The sequence below is a fragment of the Pan troglodytes genome, chromosome 2 (genome assembly GCF_028858775.2).
Source record: "Pan troglodytes isolate AG18354 chromosome 2, NHGRI_mPanTro3-v2.0_pri, whole genome shotgun sequence".
Classification (NCBI taxonomy): Eukaryota; Metazoa; Chordata; class Mammalia; order Primates; family Hominidae; genus Pan; species Pan troglodytes.
Window position 1 is genome coordinate 86,470,327 of NC_086015.1, and position 20,209 is coordinate 86,490,535.

At 35.2% G+C, this 20,209-nt stretch overlaps 1 long non-coding RNA gene across 3 annotated transcripts in view; it reads left to right on the plus strand.

Annotated features, from left to right (window-relative positions):
- Positions 1-20,209, plus strand: part of LOC129143513 (uncharacterized) — a 469,878-nt gene that overhangs the window by 202,618 nt on the left and 247,051 nt on the right. For 2 of the 3 annotated variants that reach the window (XR_008547024.2, XR_008547023.1), the window contains one exon: positions 12,020-12,145. This is a non-coding gene — a long non-coding RNA (uncharacterized LOC129143513). Of the gene's footprint in view, positions 1-12,019; positions 13,969-20,209 lie in introns of those variants that run through there. The other variant, XR_008547022.2, reaches the window with a different exon arrangement.

Genomic DNA, 20,209 nt, shown 5'->3' on the forward strand with positions numbered 1-20,209 from the left:
TTTCTGGAAAATATTTGGTTTGCTGTTTTTAGTTTAAAATATAATCTGAAGTTCATTATTGTTATTAACCAAGATTATTTTTGAATGATCAAAATATGCTTTAAAATAATAGAGTTTTGTTTGTTTCATTTTAGGAAATAAATACAAGGCTAACTTTTAATTTTCTTAGTTGTCATGGAAAATCAAAATTAACTACACCTTAAATTTGTATTGGTAGTCAATGTTAGGTGATCACTAAGTAATCTGTATTTAAAGTATACAAAATTTGAGTTTAATCATATAATATTAAATGTTTTTCATGTTTTTGATGTCTACTCAGAAATCTATCCACTGCTTACTATTGACCCCCCAAAAACCATTGTGATGGTGGATTTTATGTGTTAACTTGACTGGGCCAGGGGATGCCCAGATAGCTTGTTATACATTATTTCTGGGTGTGTCTGTGAGGGTGTCTCCAGGAGAGATTAACTTTGAATTAGAAAACTGGTTAAAGCAAATTTTCCTCTCTGATGTGGTTGGGCATCCTCCAACCCACTAAGGACCCGAATAAAACAAAAATGAATTTTCTGTCTCTGCCTAACTGCTGGAGTTGTAGCATTGGTCTTCTTTTCTTGAACTGGGACTTCCAGTATTGGTACTCCTGATTCTCACGCCTTTAGGCTTAGCCTACAATTTATACTATTATCTTTCAGAGTCTCCAGATTGTAGATGACAGACCATGAAACTTCTCAGACTCCATAAACATGCAGCCAATTACTAAAATATTTTATAATTATTTTATTAATTTTTTTGTAGAGGTGGGGTCTTGCTATATTGCCCTGGCTGGTTTCAAACTCCCAGCCTCAAGTGATCTTCCCACCTTGGCCTCCCAAAGTGCTGGGATTACAGGGGTCAGCCACCACAGCCAACAGCCAATAGTCAATTTCTTACAGTAAATATCTATCTATCTATCTATCTATCTATCTATCTATCTGTCTATCATCTATTGAATTTCCTATTAAATCTCCTGTTAGTGCTGGAGAACCCTGACTAATACAGCCATTATAAAAATCTGTTGGTCAGGAAAAACTTAATAGATATATGGCAGTGAGTGAGAGTGTCTCTCGATAGAGTCTTAGCATGGTTTGAGAATGAGAAATAAGAAGAAGTTATTTCTTGAGTTTGAAAGTCTGAGCTGGGCAATCTTAAGGCAGGCCTTGGAAGGAGAACTTATAGGAATTTGTCAAAGTTTAGGACATAATAGCTTTGGATCTGTAGATACAGCAAGGTGAGGATCTCCAAGAGAATCTGGATGAACAAGCTGTTAATCTTGATAAGTAAACTCTTTAGTTAATACAGTCTTATCTTATAGTAGCAGATGTTTTATGGAGCAATAAGCTAAGTTATTTTGCTTGATCCCAGCATTGTTTAACACAGGGACAAGAAAGTATGCCTGGCCCAAGCATTAGCATGGTGTAGGGAATTATGTTAGTTTAAATTTATTGACTTTATATTGGACCTTGCAAATCAGTAATTATACAATAGAGGACTAAAATTCTTAATTGCCATTTATTAAAAACAGTTGAATATGCAATTGTAAGATCTATTTTTTCTTCCATAATAAGAAGACAGATTAGCTTTTATTTTCATGTATCACATATCAAATATTAGTGATTCTATTGATGTTTCCAGCTAATGTGATATTTTAAGTCATAGTATAAAATTTTAATACATGAATTCCTTATTTAATTGTGCTGTAACCAAATGTCAAACCTCTTTGAAGTTTGCACATACTGAGTTAATTTTGAAGCGTATTCATTAAGACCTTGATTTAAAATAGTGTAAATGCTGATAGGCAAAGAAATATATAAAGTTTACTGAAAAAATATTTCTTAATAAAATAATATAATTTTCATGTTACCAGAAAGAGAACAGAATGTAAAATAAAACCTGTAAGCCTAAAATACCAACCTATTAAATACAAATAATATTTTGTATATAATATCACTGGGCACAAATATCTTGAATTAATATTAAAAATTTTAATAGTAAAAGAAAAATTATCCTTAAATTATAGGTAGGAATTGAATAATGAGAACACACGGACACAGGAAGGGGAACATCACACACCAGGGCCTGTTGTGGGGTGCGGGGAGTGGGGAGGGATAGCATTAGGAGATATACCTAATGTAAATGACGAGTTAATGGGTGCAGCACACCAACATGGCACATGTATACATATGTAACAAACCTGCACGTTGTGCACATGTACCCTAAAACTTAAAGTATAATAATAATAAAATTTAAAAAAAAAAAAAGAAAAATCATCCTTAAATGTTTGTTCGATGGAAGGAAGAAATGGATAATTTTACAGACATGTAGCCATTACAATTATGTTCATGCAAATGTTTCAATTATGTAAACTTGTGTATGGGATAACTCAAGTGTAATGAAACCAGCAAATCATATTTGCTGTATATATAATCTTGTGGAAGGCATTATCAGTTGCCTCCCAAATATCTAATTTATTCCATTTTACTTACACTGATATTTGAGGGGGAGAAATGCCACCTAAACACAATCCTGGCCCAAATTTCTTTAAGATACAGGTGGCCAAATGATATTCTGCTATGGGTTTCTGGGAAACTTTTGTTTTATTGACCTAAGTACTGTTCCATGCTCTTTGATGCTTCCTTCTTCTTTCTGGGTGTAATACTACAGGGAGCATATCTTGCCAGTATGAGGTTGCCATGAAGATACAGCTGCAATGTAAGGATGCAGGAGTAGGAAAAACAAAGGGTATGGTCCCTGTAGGTACTATAGCAGCCATGGACTGCCTGTCTCTGTATTGCTTATTGTGCTAAAACAAACAAAAACAATAGTGGAAAAAAAAAAGAAAACGTTTGGGAAGAAAACACCTTCTCGTTAATTAAGCCCTTGTAATCGGTTTTTACTGCATGCTGCAGAACACAATTCTCAGCTGCCACACATCTCAATTCTGCTAAAAATGAAGTAAATAAGTGAAAGAAAGCAAACCAAATATTAATTGTAATTTATGCATGTCGTAGTTGTTGATAAATTTAAAGCTGCTATTCTGTCTGTGCTACAAATTTTTAAGCACGTGCAGTGATTGTATGTTTATTTTATCATCGGAAAAATGAAATAATTGCATTTATCTATATTGAAAGTGAAAATCCCTTTTAAAGGAGATTTATAGAGTCACAAGTTTAATGTGCGTATACATTTTCATGACACATGTACCAGACATGCACATAAAAGAAATAAAGAATGCTGATATTTTATGTGCAGAAGAAAAGTTTATTAGGACACTAATATGCCTTTTAGACATACTAGGAGTCTGCACAGTCTAACAACTATATGAACAAAGAAATTTCAACACATTTAAGCAGAAAAGCTGTGATGTTTCTGTTTCTTTCATAGGCTGTTTACAAACTTTAATTCAATATACAGACTTACAGCACATCGTATTTAGCAACACCCATGGAAAATTAATAAGTTTTCCTAAGTGTATGTGAGTGTGTTGGCAAGTGTATTAGTCCATTCTCACATTTCTCTACAGAGCTACCTGAGACTGGTTAGTTTATACAGAAAAGTTTAATGGACTCACAGTTTTGCAGGATGTACGGGAGGCATGGCTGGGGAGGCCTCAGGAAACTTACCATCATGGCAAAAGACAAAACAAGCACATCTTCACATGGCTACAGGAGAGAGAGCTAAAGGGGAGGTGATGCACGGTTTTAAACAACCAGAGCTCGTGAGAACTCAATCATGAAACAACACTAGGGGGATGGCGCTAACCCATTAGAAACCACTCCCATGATATAATTACCTCCCATCAGGCCCCACCTCCAACATTGGGAATAACAGTTCAACATGAGGTTTGAGTTGGGACACACCACCAAACCGTATCAGCAAGGTGAAGAGAAAGGGCTGTTGTTATATGGATTGGCCCTTTGTGATCAGAAATTGTTCACAAAATAGTTCAAAGCGTTAGAGGTGGTTCTTTTAAAAGTTCTTTCTTTGGTTCATGAGTCAGTCTCTTGTAGTGTTAATATTTATGAAATGAAACATGTTTTGGTTTCTGTTATGAACTGAAAATTTAAATGAGAGAGTCTATAAGTTATCCCAAGCATTCTGGTGAAGATTTCCTTATTTTCATTTCTGTCTTCCCTCCCCAACCCCCTGTAATTTGGTAGCAAGATAAATAAATGGATTTTATGGTTTCAATGAATTGGTTTTTAATGTCAAAAATGTTTGAGGAAATTACATGGTTCTAAAGTGTAAGATATTCAAAACTGAGGTAAGTAAAAGACATGTAAGAAACTTTTTATGGAGATTTATTTATTTTTTGTTCCATAGATCATTCAACAACAGTGGCTGGGCCACTGTGGATATCACATCACTTCATTAGCATTGCAGGAGGTTAAACAATCAAATTGAGATCTTTTTCTGTAAGTGTTCATTGTAGTTCTAGAGACCAGACCAATAGGAGACCAATAGTTTATATAAATGTCAGAGCTAGAAGAATGCTCACTGCTCGCTCATTCTATTCCCTTTATTTTACAGATGAGGAAACTAAACGACTCCAAACAAAAAGAAGTCCTCTAATTTCCCCCAATACGTCAATTTTTTTTTTTTTAACCTCAGGACCTGAACACATTTTTATTTGCTAGGACACATCCTGACTTGCTTAAATAACTGTAAACTTATCATCTTCTTCCAGGATTTCCTGCACCAAACAAATCTGGATTAGGCTTCCTTCTTCATTCCCTCAGGGAAACCTGTACATCATTTCTTGTGTCAGTCACCATGCTGAGTCATAACTATTATTTTACATTTCTTTGTGGCTCTCTAATTGTAAAGTAATTGAGGGTGAGCAAGAACTAGGTCTCCTTTTGTTCATCATGGCTCCAGTATACAGCAAAATAGCTTACACACAGTAGGTGATCAAAAATGTTTATACGTTGAATGAATGACTTGCTGAAATTTATCAATTAAATGTGTAATTTAGTAAACGATGTTTGTCAAACATACACGTACCTACATATAAAAGCGAAACATGTATTTCTGTTTAGGGATTATTACAGTATAGGTGAAAAAAAAAGCAGAATAGTTCTAGTTTAGAAGAAATTGTGGCTGTTTCTTTTGTTTGTAAGTAGCCAGGAAAACAATATATTAATTTTGTTCAAAAGTATAAAATTTAAGTTTCCCAAGAAACACTGCAGTTCTGTGATAACAATGCTTTTCCCAGAAATAATGATGAATAAACTACTGCATTCACACAATTAAATTCTAAGCTGAAATGGGGATAAATGAACTATAACTACATGTAATACTACAGATGAATCTCATAAAAATGATGGTGACAGAAAAAAGCAAGAAAATTAAAAGTATATATTTATAATTGCACTTATAATACTCTTCAGAAATAAATAGGCAAAACTTATCTGTGATGTTGGAAATTGGCTTAGTAGTTTACCTTTATGGGAGTAGTGATTGGGTAGAGGTAACAAGATGTTTCTGTGGTGCTGACCCCAGTCACCTTCTTCCTATAGGTTCTGGTTTCATAGGTCTTCATTTTATATACATTTATTGTGATATATGTGATAATTTGTTTACTACCTTGTGTGTATTTTATTTCAAATAAAACTACATACACATGCCCTCACTCCCCTAAAACTCAAATTTAAGGACCCAGGCCACGGTGCTGGCCAATGAAATAATGAGTTACAATTTACATACACACATAGGCATTGGTTTATACTCACTGGTGGGGATCTATGAATAAATGTCTCAGTTTTTCTGGCAACTCATGAGACTATGGCATTGTGAAGTGGAGTTCCACTTAACACATGCTTTATTGGTTTTTCTACCTACATGCCTCCTTTTCTTCACTTCCTCCTGTGTGTTTTCCTGAATCATTTCCTAATAGAATAGCTACACCAAAGCCCTTGCCTTAGTGCCTGCTTCGCATGGAACACAATGATACTCTTCTAATACATATTGTCATTTGGGAATTTTTTAAATTATAAATTTGTCTTTTCCATTTTCCTCTGAATTTCATGGACATAGAGCTTTGCCAGATGTGTAAATCATAAGAGAATGTTGAATCCTACCTCCTTTCAGCATTTTTATGAAGATGTCTAGACAGAATGATTAAATACAAGAAGTACTTCCTTTTCACAATATTTTTCCGCTCCTTGTCCAGGATGAGTGCCTGTAAATAAATTTTTAGTGACTTTCCTCAATGTTAAGATATATTAATATTTCCAGGAACCTGTTTTTAAAATGCCAGAGATGATCCATTAGTATATTATCAGTTGTTATTATCTTAGTCACACACAAATGTTTTCAACTTGACACAAAGCTCTTGGGAGGAAGACCTGTTCAATGACAAGTTCACAGGGAAGCCTTCCACTTTTTCTCTCTTCTTTACACCTGTATAGGCATCATGTTTTAAAGCCACAGTATTATTTTGCTAGGACTGCCAGAGGTACCACAGACCAGATGGCTTAACCAACATAAATGTATCTTCTCACAGCTCTGGAGGCTAGAAGTCCAAAATCAAGGTGTCAGCAGATTTAGCTTCTTCTGAGGCTTCTCTCCTTGGCTTCTCTTGTGTCCTCAGGTGGCCTTTCCTCTGTGCATATATTTTTCAGGTGCCTTTCTGTATATCCTAATATCTACTTCTCATAAAGACACCAGTAAGGTTGCATTAATGCAAACCCTAAGGGCTTTGTTTAACTTAACTACCTCTGTAAAGGCCCTTTATCCAACTAGAGTAACATTCTGAGGTGATGGGGGTTAGGACTTCAACATAAAAATTGAGAGAAGACAAAAATTCATCCCGTAACAACCACTTTGGCTCTAGAAAATACAATAGTAGAGTCCACTGACAGGAAACAAGGAGGAAAGCTGGCCATTTCTGTCACTCAGCAGACAGAAATGAGATGGTAGGATCTTCCCAGGCTAAATACAAGCAAAGGTGAGGTGACGTATGCAAAGCAGAAATTCTCATCAGCGATAAGTAGTGAGATTTTTCTGGAGTTCGATGCCACCTGTGCTGTTTTGGTTTGGCTGCCAGAAAGTGTACCAATTTAGTCAAAGAAGAGCACATCATATTACAAAGGTACTCGTTGGTTTTTCAGTTTGTTATTGCAGAGTCTTTAGAAACGGACTCTACTGGGACTTGTGGTTCTGCATCTATCCCTAACTAGTTTCAATATTGTACCTGTTACTTAGTCTCTTGATTCTTTATCTGGGAACTGAGGATAATATTTCTCTTGAAGGATTCATGTGAGGTATAAATGAGACGATGCATATGCATTACCAAACAAATAGTAGGCCTTGATATATGCTCAATCAACCTTTATGTCCTCTGCTCACATTATCTCTATGTTCACATGTCCTGAGAAAATACTTCATAAGCCATGTAAGTTTTGAAATGGTGGAGAAGGCTGACGAAATAGAAAATTTGGGTGGCCAGGAGCGGGAGAATACTTAGGAGGTTGGCAAAATAAAGTATTCAGAAACCTAAGGGTAGATAGGCAGAGATTAAATAGAAATTTAGAATTTTAAAATCCTATCCTTGGCTAATGTGTTGCATATGTAAAGGGCATTGGCAGAAATGACATTGTTTATAGAACCTAGTAATAGTAACTAATCAGGCTTCAGAAGATGAATTAAAGGAATACTTGTTCCCCTTCAGAGAACACTGGTTTGTTCATTGCTCTGTATGCCACCTCAATATTGTATAGTAAACTGGAAGGTCAAAATGAGCATCTTTTTAAGGAGTTCTGCGCTTGTTTGTTGATAGTTCTTCTAATTGCTTACTTTCTGTACTTTTCTAGGCATTTGCCTAATGGATTTGGGATATTGACAATTGTAGAGCCATGGATTTGAGCTGTGCAGTGTAAACACCTAAATGTTTGTTTGTTCTGTGCACACACTAAGAAAGTAAACGTGGATGTCTTTTAAAATCATGAACAACTACCATAGAAAAACTCAGGTTAAAGCAGAGTCTAAATCATTCTCTAAAATAGCAGAACAAACAGGCACAAAGCTTACTGGTGCTTGGCGATTTTCACATTGACTACAGCCATGTAATTCCCAAAATATTGCTCCTTCAGTATTGCGTGCCCTCTGACATATCACCATTTCGTATCTTAGCAATACTTTAAACAATATAACTAACTCAATGGTTAAACCTCTGAAAATTTGTTTTTTTAAACAAGTTTTATTGTTAATTGCCTAAGACCTGCCGATTTAGAGTATGCTAAGTAAAGTTCAAAAGCTGAATGGTTTCTTTTCTATTTCTTGTTGCTTGTGGCTCGTTAAATTAGAGTGTAGGAGAAACTGTGACATAACAAAGGCACACAAAAATGGACTGGAAAATCGTAAGGAAGAAAGATGTGATGACGGCTATAAAAGGCTGGGAAAGATGATACCAAGGACAAGGATAATAAGATGGGAAAACAAGTGAAAAAAGAGATTATCACACTATTAGGGGCTCCTTTTCTTTGTCATCATTACCAGCTTCTCTCAAAGTAAATGGCTTCCGAATAGTATATATATATATATCTTTGAGGATGTATTTATGCACAACTCTGCCCTGAATTTCTGCTGGTTCATTTAAACAGGCATATTTTTGTGTACGTCGTGTTCAAGCTTTGCTCACTTAAAAAAAATAAACCTTTACAGGTATCGAGAAACTCATGCCGTATAACACTAATGACTTTAAAAACAAGCTCTATCCATCTCACTACAATAATCACTGTTCCATTATTAATTTTAAAAACCCTTCAAATTAATCATGAAAATTCCCATTTAGAAAAGTCTCCTTGACTTTTGTTTTACATTAGTAGTTTTTGGCCAAAGGAATGAATTATGTAATAAACCTATATAGTACTTATTAGTACAGCTAACAGCAACAGCACACCCTTCTTCACAAAAATACAAATATCTTTTAAAATTTTAAATTTCTGTGTTTTCAGAGTGCATAAATTTGACCTTGTTAAGTCCAAAAATATCCTTGTGATCCACCCTTTGAGGATGAATAAGTAGTATAAGTTCATCATGTAGTGTACTTATTTGAAAGTGTACTTTAGTTCCACAAAATAATTTTAGGGATCAGGCTAAGATATCATCTTCCATTACCCATCTACTGTCTACCTATCATCTAATCGATCTCATCTATCTGCCTTTTATCTATTCATAAGATGTATATTCCCACTTTCATCAAAATCTGATTTGAATATGGGCATACCTGTCTGATTTTTGTTTCGTTTTGTTTTTGGCTACACATTCAAAAACATGATGAGGAATGTTAATCTATCTTGTTCTGTTTTGAAGTTTTTCTTAGCCATTAGTGGCAGTGTTTTTGTTTTTGTTTTTGTTTTTAACTATACAGGGTACACATCTTGAAGGAATGCTGCAAAGACTGGTGATGAAAGGCTTGACAGCTGTTAGAGTTGAGCAGGTCATATTTTTCTTTTAAAAAAGAAACCAGAACAGCGATTCTTCCCTTACTGCTCAGTGTCTTTCCATGATTTAAGTTACCTGCCATCACAAGAGAAATTTGACATTGTTGGAGTAGTGGACTTTTCATGTTCTTTCATTTTATTTTATTTTTATATTTTTTGCCAAGTAATGTTCAGAGCCCCCTTTGTTGTTCTTATTGTTTAGGTGAGGCTCTATAAGCAGCGGAAGAGAAAGTGGAATTAAGAGTAAAATCTTGACTAATTCTATTTGTTTGCTTTCTCTCAATAAAGTATATTAGGTTGGGAAAGAGTAAAATTTAAAATGATTTAAAAACCTTCTATATTAAACTTTCTTTTACAATGAAATTATGTACAGTTCATTTGGATAATATTAGATCACATAAGAACTTAGGCATGAATACATTCCATCAGTGCACTGGTTAGTAAACCTTTGTCATAAATAAGGTTGGCAAATTATCCTGGTCATAAGCAAATAAGGAGTAAGGATGAGGTATTTTACTTAATTACTTTTGTTCTCTTTCCCTGGCATAAATATGTAACTGAGAGGTAATCACACAAAATATATAGTTGTATTTTTGTGTGTTTGCTTTTAAACATTGTATTTTCAGGGTTGTCAACATAGAACATAGCTTCTTTAGAGTCAAGCAGTTTTGTTGTGAGCCAAAGGTTACCTTAAGCCATGAAATAGTATATTTGAATAAACAATTCATGAATGTAGTTTATCTTTTTATACTTCCCTAAATGTATGAATTGTTTAAGTATCTGCCCATAAACCCTTGACTCTGCTCTCTATACTCTCTTTGCAATGAAATCTACTCCCAAATATTCATGATGCTGTGAGCTATCATAATTCCTGGAACCTTCTGATTTCACCTACAATTGCCTCTGAAGCAAGCAGGACTGCCTGCTTCAATGTCTCTGAAACAGTTGAGCAGAGGATTGATACATGTGAATGGGCTTCTGGTCTCAAACAGAGTTCTTCTGTATAGAACACACCACAGATTTGTCATTGTCCCTCTACAAAATATCTCATTATTTATCTTCCTATCTCTGCTGTGATACATGTATGTAAAAATTGCAAAACATCTCAATATGTTTATGCCCCCCAGAAGGTACTGTGTGAGCATAAACATCAAGAAGGTGAGATATTCTTTGAAAAGAAAGGGGAATAAGAATTTATAGATTATCTCTGGGCAGATTAGAAGAACATATCTTCATAATTTTACAAAAATCAAAGCTGTCCCTCAGCCCAAAGCTGCATACATTCCGTGTTCTCTCTCACAAATGGTGCTTATCCTGACAAATTGGTCTTCTAGTCTTTCACTTTAAATTAAATATCTAAAACCTCAAAAATTTGAATTCCTTTTAAAAGACATGATTTGACCATAGCCCCATCACTGTCTCACCAAACATCTGACTCACTTATTCATAAATATTTCATGATATAAAGTCTAAAACTAGAACTTAACCTTCTTTTAGTCGATTAAAAATACCCTTCTTCAAATAGCAGGGAGTCAACCAAGTAAAGTAATTAAAATATGTAAATGAATCATTTTGCTGTTTGAACAAGTGTAGTGAACAGAAAGAAAAAGATAGAAGATTGCATTTGGAGAGACTCACTAAAAGAAGGACCAGTTCTAATTTTAGTCTTTATGTTGTGCCTCTTGCCTGTCATGGCAGATTTTATTCATCTAAATAACTGCAACACCATCTCCCACCCCACATGTTCTTCTAACAGTGTGACTCCTCACTTCTCTCACTGAGAATCGACGTCTGTATTTTCTTTAAATGCATCTGGATGGAAACATAATTGCTCTAATCAAGAGAGTACAGCAAGAATGGTGCTATGTGACTTATAAAACTAGGTAATAAAAGGAATAAAAGATCCACAGGATTCTTTCCTGTGAAACTTGCACTGGGAAGCAAACCACCATACTCTCACGAAGCCCAAGCTAGCCCATGACGATAGACCACAGAGAAAAACTGAGGTGCCAGCCAGCCACCATCATCCACCAAACATATGAGTGAACAAAGCTTTTGAGTATACCACCTGAGGGCCCAGCCAACGTGGAATAAAGACAAAGCATCCCTGTTGTGCCCTGTCCAAATTCCTGGTCCTAGGAGTCCCTGAGTACCATAATTTGTTATTCTATGCCATTAATTTTGGGGGTAATTTCTTATATAGCCACAGTAACTGGAATATCTACTTTCTCTTGAGTGAGGCATGAGAAGAAATGAAGAGAGTCAGGTCATTGGCTGACCTTACATTTAGTTTGACTAAATATGCATTTAGAACTAGGTGTCAGATATTTTTATTTGATATGTACATTTATTTCTATAAACAAAACAAAACTAAACTTAAAATCAATGAAAATCATACTTTTGCATTTACATTTCTATGTGTTTGCGTGTGTGTGTGTGTGTGTGTGTGTGTGTGTGTGTGCGCATGTGTGGTTGTTTCCATCTATTCCCTGATTCATTGGCCCACACTGTATCAAATCTTGGGTCTTTTTGTGCAGGTCACGGGATCTCATATATTCTGGCTGTCATTGTCATAATAAGCCACTCTTGGTCATATGGAAAAGCATTCAGCTGCTCCCTGCCTTTGCTCACAGCGTGTGGTACTCTCTTAGAAGCTATTCCTGGTGAGTATCTGGCTTGCGACTCCCTGAAGCTCTCTCAATGCAATTCTGTACTAATCTCCTCTGTGCTAGCGAAAAAGAATATATAGGGCTGACCACACTTTTAATCCTTATTGTGACATCTGATTTAATATGTCTATATGGAATTATGAAAAAAGTATTTGAAATATTTGAGTTACTCATGTTGAGAAAGGATAGAATAATGACTCTTAGGATATATATGGAAGAAATGTAGAGAATTCACACTTTTAGTGGGATGTAATTTTAGAATAGAATTGTAGAGAGAAATACTACAACTGTTGATATGTATTTAGAGCAAATTTTAGAAAATTTAAAATGTGACTTAATTTAATTTCATATAACAAATCCCAAATGGGTTTCCTAAAGGTTTTTTTTTTCTTTTGCCACAAATGGATTTCCCTTTAGAGTTATGTCAATGGGAATTTTTTTTTCAATGAGTCAAGTAGCAACAATAACGTGCTAACATTTTTTCCTAAATGTCTTCCTAAATATCTTAATTTTTTTATGTTGTAGCTGCTGAAATATCTGTCATCAAAGGGACAATAATTCAAATAAGCACAAAGCTTAAACACACATTTTACATATTATTGGATTCTTGGTTTGAATGTAAATGTTCTAAACATAACTTATTGACACAATGGTGCCATAATTAAAAATAGGCAGAAATTATCTATAATGACCAATTTTCTAAAAACATAATTCTTTTGAAATGATATGTTTTAAATTTTTTACTCAGAGAAACAGTAGAACATTTTAGTTAGTATTGAAAACTTTGATAAAATTAAACCATATTAAAAATGTTAAGAGTATCTATTTTATACACATACACACACACACGCACACACACACATACAAGATTTTGAGGGATGTTTTCAGTGTTTTTTGCCAATTTTAGACAATGTACCAAATGATAGAATTCATAGTAATTTCATAGGAGCTTGACTATGTCTGTGGTTTGCAATGAACACAGATGCATTTATTTTGATATTAGATATTTAAATGCATGCAGTTAATATATTTAAATTTATGATTACATATTCAAACTGTATGAAAGCACAAGGTATGTGAAAAGCTTATCTTATACATTTTTTCATTCAACAAACACAATGTCTGAACAGAGATTCTCAATCTGAGACTGAGTTATTATTGGACAGATGCTTATTGTTTTCTCCATGTAAGACTGATTTTTCATAGAAATAAAAAAATACTTTCTAATTTGCCCAACTATTTTGATCTTGTCTTACTTTTCAAAAAGCTTCCTATGAAATGCCTAGTCTTTTTAATTTCTTCTTATTATTTTTATTCTTAATTTTTATATTTATTATTGTTGTTTTGTTGTAAAAATTGAGCCATCTTGAAGATTATGAATGATTTAAGAAAACAGTTAAATATTAGAATAAATGAATGTATCATCCAACTGTTGTGTCCCACGAGTCTAAGAAAGAAAAACAAATCAGGAAATAAGTTACATTACTATTCAATGAGAAGTAATACAAATTTAGATCCATTTAATTTAAAATACTTTTATGTAAACAATAAAGTGAGAGATGAAAGAGTAATTTTACAAGCACTGTTGACAAATGGTGTAATTAGAAAGAACATGTGTATCAAAGAATGTTCCTTCGCTAGATCATTTTGAATGCATAAATGACATTGAAACCATGCATCAAATATTGAAAGAAATAGGATATAATAGCATGAAGGAAAAAGTGAGACTGTGTATACAATAATTTTCTTTTCTTTCTTTTTTTTACTATTTATTTACTTACTTGTTTTGAGGATTTCATTTTAAAAGAGAGGATAGGAAATAAAAAAAGAGAACGGAATGAGGAGAACTGTATATTTACATTTATGTCAACACATTTAAGTTGATAAATTTGAAAACTATGAAATAATTACTGTGTATTTATCAAGTAGCATTCTATCAGAGAAAAAAATCAAACTGAGTAATATGCAGTAAGAAATTTATGGTGGTAATTGACCTTATCCAATTGTGAAAACTGGTTTTGCAGTCCTATTTAGGCAGTTATTCCTGCTTCTTGTGTTGGACCTGAAGTCAACAGGGCCAGCAATAGAGAAGGAAAGATGATGTGAAGGAGAGCAACTGAAATGGGAGAGTTCTCTGACCCACTCGTGGAACCTGCTTGGGCTGCCATGTGCTCAAACCCTTTATGGAGGGGAGATGCAGACAGGTAGGAGCCAGGGCAAGCACTTTTGGGCTCCAGTCCCACAGTGGCGTCTAGGAGTGTGTTACAATTAATGTTCTTTTAGCAGTTGCCATTCGTGGACAGCTAAGTGTTAAACCAGTTCAGTGGAGAGTCAAGGTGACAGCCTTTTACACCTTTCCCTCTTGGTACCGAGGTCCTTTGTCCAGCATCCAGGAAGGATCAGGTCACATGGATTTGAAGGATAGTGAATGTGGGGATTTTATTGAGTGATGGAGATGGCTATCAGTGGGATGGATGAGGAACTGGAAAGGAGATGGAGTGGGAAGATGATCTTTCCCCAGAATTGGCTGTTCCACAGCTGATTTCCTCTCCAACCCTAGCCAAACTCCTCTGGACGTTCAAATGCTCCTTCTCCTTCTCTGCTGTGCTGCTCTGTCACTCTGCTGCTCTGCCTCTCTGCCACTCTTCCGTTCATGGAGCTTAGGGTTTCGGATTTTTATGGCTACAAGACTGGGAGTGGTGGGCCAGAGTGGTGTTGGAAAAGGCAAAATTTGGGAGTGAAAACAGGAATGCCTCTTTCCATTTAGGCCTGTGGGTTTCCAGGTTTGAAGGTGGGGCCTTTGCTGGGGAACCACCCTCATCTACTCAGTATTTCCTTGCCTCCTGTCCGTATCACAGTGACAAGCTGTAATTTGGGAGAATGGACAGAAATCCAAAAGATTGAAGTGGAGCCTGTATGCCTCTGTCTCACCTCTTGCAACTTTGATGATATGGGTAACAGGCAGATCGTGCCAGTGCCTTCATCAGTGGAGCTGTATACATACCTGGTCCAGGATTTGTAGAAGGTGATAGAGGAAATGTTGCAGAAGCTAGAACTGCAGGCACAACTGGTGCCTCAGGCAACAGGTTAAGCCAGTATCAGCGGCAGTGCTAATATGACCCTATATCAATGGTGGTATCAGTTGACCTATATCAGTCGGGGTGATATGTCACCTCCAAGGGGACAAAAATTGGTTTTGTTGGGGGTGGGGAAAAATTCTTATGAACATGATTCTTGGTCTTCAGTGGCTTAACTCTACTTGACAAAATCTTGTTACTTAGTATTTAATTTCAAAAGGAGGGAGAGGAAATTAGGGGAAAATATTTGAAAGACTTGTATGGAAGGCAATGATTTAAAAAAATGTTGAGAAACAGTTCTTACACTAACCCTTAAATGTAAACATGGAGATTGCTTTCACTTCCACTTCCAAATCTCATTCAGATATGTACAACAGCCAGTTGTAAGTTGACATGACACCAAGTCGCCATATTTGTGCATTTTAAAGTTCAATATTTCTCATGTGTCTATACCACATTGAAAACATCTTATCTTTTGGGACATTAATGTTAAATTCATATCTATACTCTGAGCTAGTTATCTGACACTGGGCAGATTATGTAATGTTCACAATCACAAAATGAGTATTATATTGTTTTCCCTGCTGCTGCTGTGAAGTTTAAATGAGTTGCCTCAAGGGAAAGCACATGATCTAAAGTGACAGCAAGGTGAGTAAATGTTTACAGCTAATACATTACCATGTTCCATATAATATCAAACATAGACCTTCAATATCATTTATGTATTGGTAAGGATGCTGGACATTTGGACATTCATAAGTTTTTATCATTTAATACAATTTTTTACTTTACAGTTGTGAAAAGTTATATAAATAGGTGAGGTAATTCACTTAGCAGGTCAATGGCTAAATTCTAGCTATCTCCCATACTTCTAAAGTCTCAATCTAGTTTTTTCTTCAATTTCATAATCTGCCCCCTTTAAGATTATAAATCACAAATTTTTTAAATTAATGTTTTTCTTATTTAGTATGTTGAGAAAATATTTTCATTAAATGTTGGACAAATGGACAAAACATGAGGGGTGGCAAGTCTGGTGCTGAGAAAAAAAATGTGAAGTAAGAACGGGATTCCTCTGATCCAGGATCACAGCTTAGTAACCCAGGAACTATTCCAAATTACTTCCCCTCTTTAACTTCTGTTCACTTATGTAAAGTATGTTCAAAATAGTGAGATGAGGAAGGTCAATATTTAAGGCAGTGACTGACACAAAGTAAGATCTAAACAAATGTAGCTATTACTCTTGTTTTTACTCCTATGAAGTTTAAACATCAATGTGCTAATGACAGCAAAACATACTTGCTTGATGAGAACCTCGGGAGCACAGTTTTACTTGAGTCAGTTTAAAGAAGTAATCTTATGCAAAAAGTCATGTCCTCTGTGAATTTCCTGAACTCTAGAGATACAACAGCTAAATTCGGAGAGCCAGTAGTGCAAGACATTTGAAAGCCAGTGGAGCATGAGGCTGGACAAGATGCATTGTTATGTGAAAGGCTGGCTGCGGCGGATATCAGTTGAGAAATTATTATTCAAGCTGAATGATCCATATGATATTACATTGCATTATCCTGAGAAGGTCTTGCCAAAATAGATTTTGTTACAGGACTCAGAAAAATTAATACTACACACTAGAAGATGTGGAATATTTATAAGGACAGAATTTAGAATTCTTTCACAGTGATCAGGTGTTCTATAACTTTCACCGAAAGTGACTTACTGGATGAAAGACAGTTGTCTGTGGATTAGCCCACTCTTGCACTGCTGTAAACAAATATCTGAGACTAGGTAATTTGTAAAGAAAAGGGGTTTAATTGGCTCGTGGATCCACAGGCTATACATGAAGCATGATGGTGGCATCTGCTTGGCTTTTGAGGAAGCCTTAGGAAACCTACAATCATGGTGGAAGGTGAAGAGAGAGCCAGCACTTCATATGGCTAGAGCAGGAGGAAAGAGGGGCAGGAGGTGCCACACACTTTTAAATGACCTAATCTCATGAGAACTCACTCATTATCAGGAAAACAGCACCAATGGGGAAATCCATCCCCCCCAGGCCCCATCTCCAACACTGGGGATTACAGTCTACATGAGATTTGGATTGGGGACACAGATCCAAATCATATCAGTTTGTTAGTTTTGTTTTAGATTTCTCATGGGCAATCGTACTATATTACTCCTTAATGATGCTAATAGCTTCTTTTGCTTGCATTAGCACTTTTACTGGAGAAAGAGAAATAAAAGAGATTCTGTGCTTCAGCAGTATCTAAATCAAAACTTGTCTTAATTTTTTTAAATGCCAGCATTTCCAATTCCATTTCATAACTTCTGGTACCCCAGACATATAAGACTGCATTTAGGAATCTTAATACTTTCTAGAGCTACAAATTATTATAAGAGGAGTTATGTATTTATATTAATATTCATAATAGTTGTTTATTAGTCTGTTCTCATGCTGCTAATAAAGACATAACAGAGAGTGATTTATAGGGGAATTGGGTTTAATTGACTTACAGTTCCACATGGATGGGGAGGCCTCATAATCATGGCAAAAGGTGAATGAGGAGCAAAATCACGTCTTACATGGCTACAGGCAAGAGAGCTTGTGCAGGCGAACTCCCACTTATAAAACCATCAGATCTTATGAGACTTAATCACTACCATGAGAACAGCATGGAGGAAACCATCCCTATGATTCAATTATCTCCACCTGGCTCCCTCTTTGACACATGGGGATTATTACAATTCAAGGTGATATTTGGGTGGGGACACAGCCACACCATATCAAGTTGAATATAAAACATAAAGTGTGGGGAGGTAAATTCAGTTTCTCCAGTGTCATATAGAAAGAGGGCAGCGTTTAAACCTAGGAATGTTTGGCTCCAAACCCCACATATCTGCAACCTTAACACACTATTCATTCTTAAAATTCTTTCAAACTTACATAGACTATTCTGATTGACTTCCCCTTTTCTTTTCTAAGTAAGTCTTGGTTCAAAGCTTTCTAGCATTGCTTTTCCTGCTTAACTTCTCCTTTCCTATGGGCAGTGTTCAAAATTATCCTTAATTACTATTGAGTATATGAATATCATGTCTAGAAAATACTAGTGGCTCCTAGAGTGTCAGTCCACCACGGATGGTCTTGGTTTATGCCTGTTGTCTAAGTGTACTGTGTTTTAGGATTTTTCCTGAATTGTTTTCTGAATTAGGACTTTTGCTGAATTGTTCATTTTTTAAACAATACATTATTATTATTATTATTACATTGTTGCATTAAAATAAACTAAGATGGGCTTGTGAGACATTCACCATGTACTTCCAGCCTTTGCCATATTTTTATTTAGATAGACTGAGTGGTCATGTTATAGTCGTGTAGAGAATAATCTGATTGCTGTCACCAAAATCTATGAAGGTATGAATCTATACCTATTAATATTAATTTTAGTTATACTTTTCATTTTGTAATAATCTCATTTGCCATAATAAGAAAAAAGTGAATTTTTACAATGCAAGAAAAAGAAGCTCTGATGATGAAAAATTAACTTGCGCAAAATGCATCTCAACATTTGCAATCCAATATGAGGAGCATAGTGTCCACATGACAACGCGAAGATGAATCTGTTAAAGTGTAAGATTCTCCTTCAAAAAATAGTTATTTCAGAAGAATGCGCCTGGAGATGACGATTTAAAACATGCAGCTGTGTAGGCTGTGTTTACTCATCATTTCTGAAGCATGGTATTTCATTTAGTTGAAAGACTGTTCTTCTAAATTAATTTTGTTACTTGTTGATGCTAAATTTTCTTGGTTCAGATAAAAAGTGAAGCTTTTTACTGTTACTGGGTTGACTTCATTAGCAGAAAAAAATCTTTGAAAAGAGTTAAATAATGGAGGCTTTAAGTCAATGTTACCTGATGTTTCAAAAATATTATCAGTTAATTCCTCTCAGAGGCCATGACTGTCATGGGGAACGTTGCTCTTTCCCCTCGAGAGAACCTGCCATAAGGGTCAGAGTTGAATCTGTACTTCTTCAGATCCACTGTGAGATGAATGCTGCAGCCGTGTTTCCCCCCAACCTCTTCCAGCCAATGTCTTAGCATGGCAGTGGTACTACAGCCAGACAATTTGTGCTCAATACCAGACAACTCTATTGGTTAATATTTGCTGGAGGATTCCCCAGTGGCCTGGATGAAAGTATCTCAGAACTGCATTATACACTTCAGCTCTTTCTTCCCATTCCTTCTTCTTTAACACCTGACTTTCACAGGTGTGGTCTGAAAGCTCACCCTGCCTTCCGTTAATATTTGCCTTTTGTCCTTCATTGGTGTTTCCCAATAATTCTCTTGCACATCTATACTAGTTTAGCTTCTGCTTCTCAGAGGACCTGAGCTGACACAGACAAGATACCTACCAATCGAAATAGAAATTGCAGCTGTGAAATAATTATTTTTATACATTCACAGAATAACTGAGTTACGACATGTTTGTGGAAAGCTGATTTTTTTTTTTTTAAACCTCTCCTCATGTAGCAATCTGTGCTTTCTCTGCTAGGTATTCATTATAATTTTAGAATTATTTGTGACCTTGAAATTCTATAATTTTGCTTTAGAATATCTCAACTTGTTGGAAAAATATTTTGATAGAGTTTCTATTTTATTAGGATAAACCCATATCCAGTACAAAAATGAGATTAAGTTGAGAAGGCCTATAATTTTTCAGTTTCTGAAGTCAGTAAAATAGCCAAAGAATTATAAATAATGATAATCTATTTGACAAATTTTGCCTTGCAAAAATATTTGTCAAAAAATATTACTTTTAATGAAACAAAAAAGATGATTTATAGGAGAACACTTGGGCTGAAATATTTATACATTTCCACATAAAAATTAGAATAAAGAACATCCTGCATTTATTGGAATTTGCTCTAAGCTTTCTAGATACTTTGATGATCATAACCAATTTAATTAAAAATATTGAACTTGAGATAATACT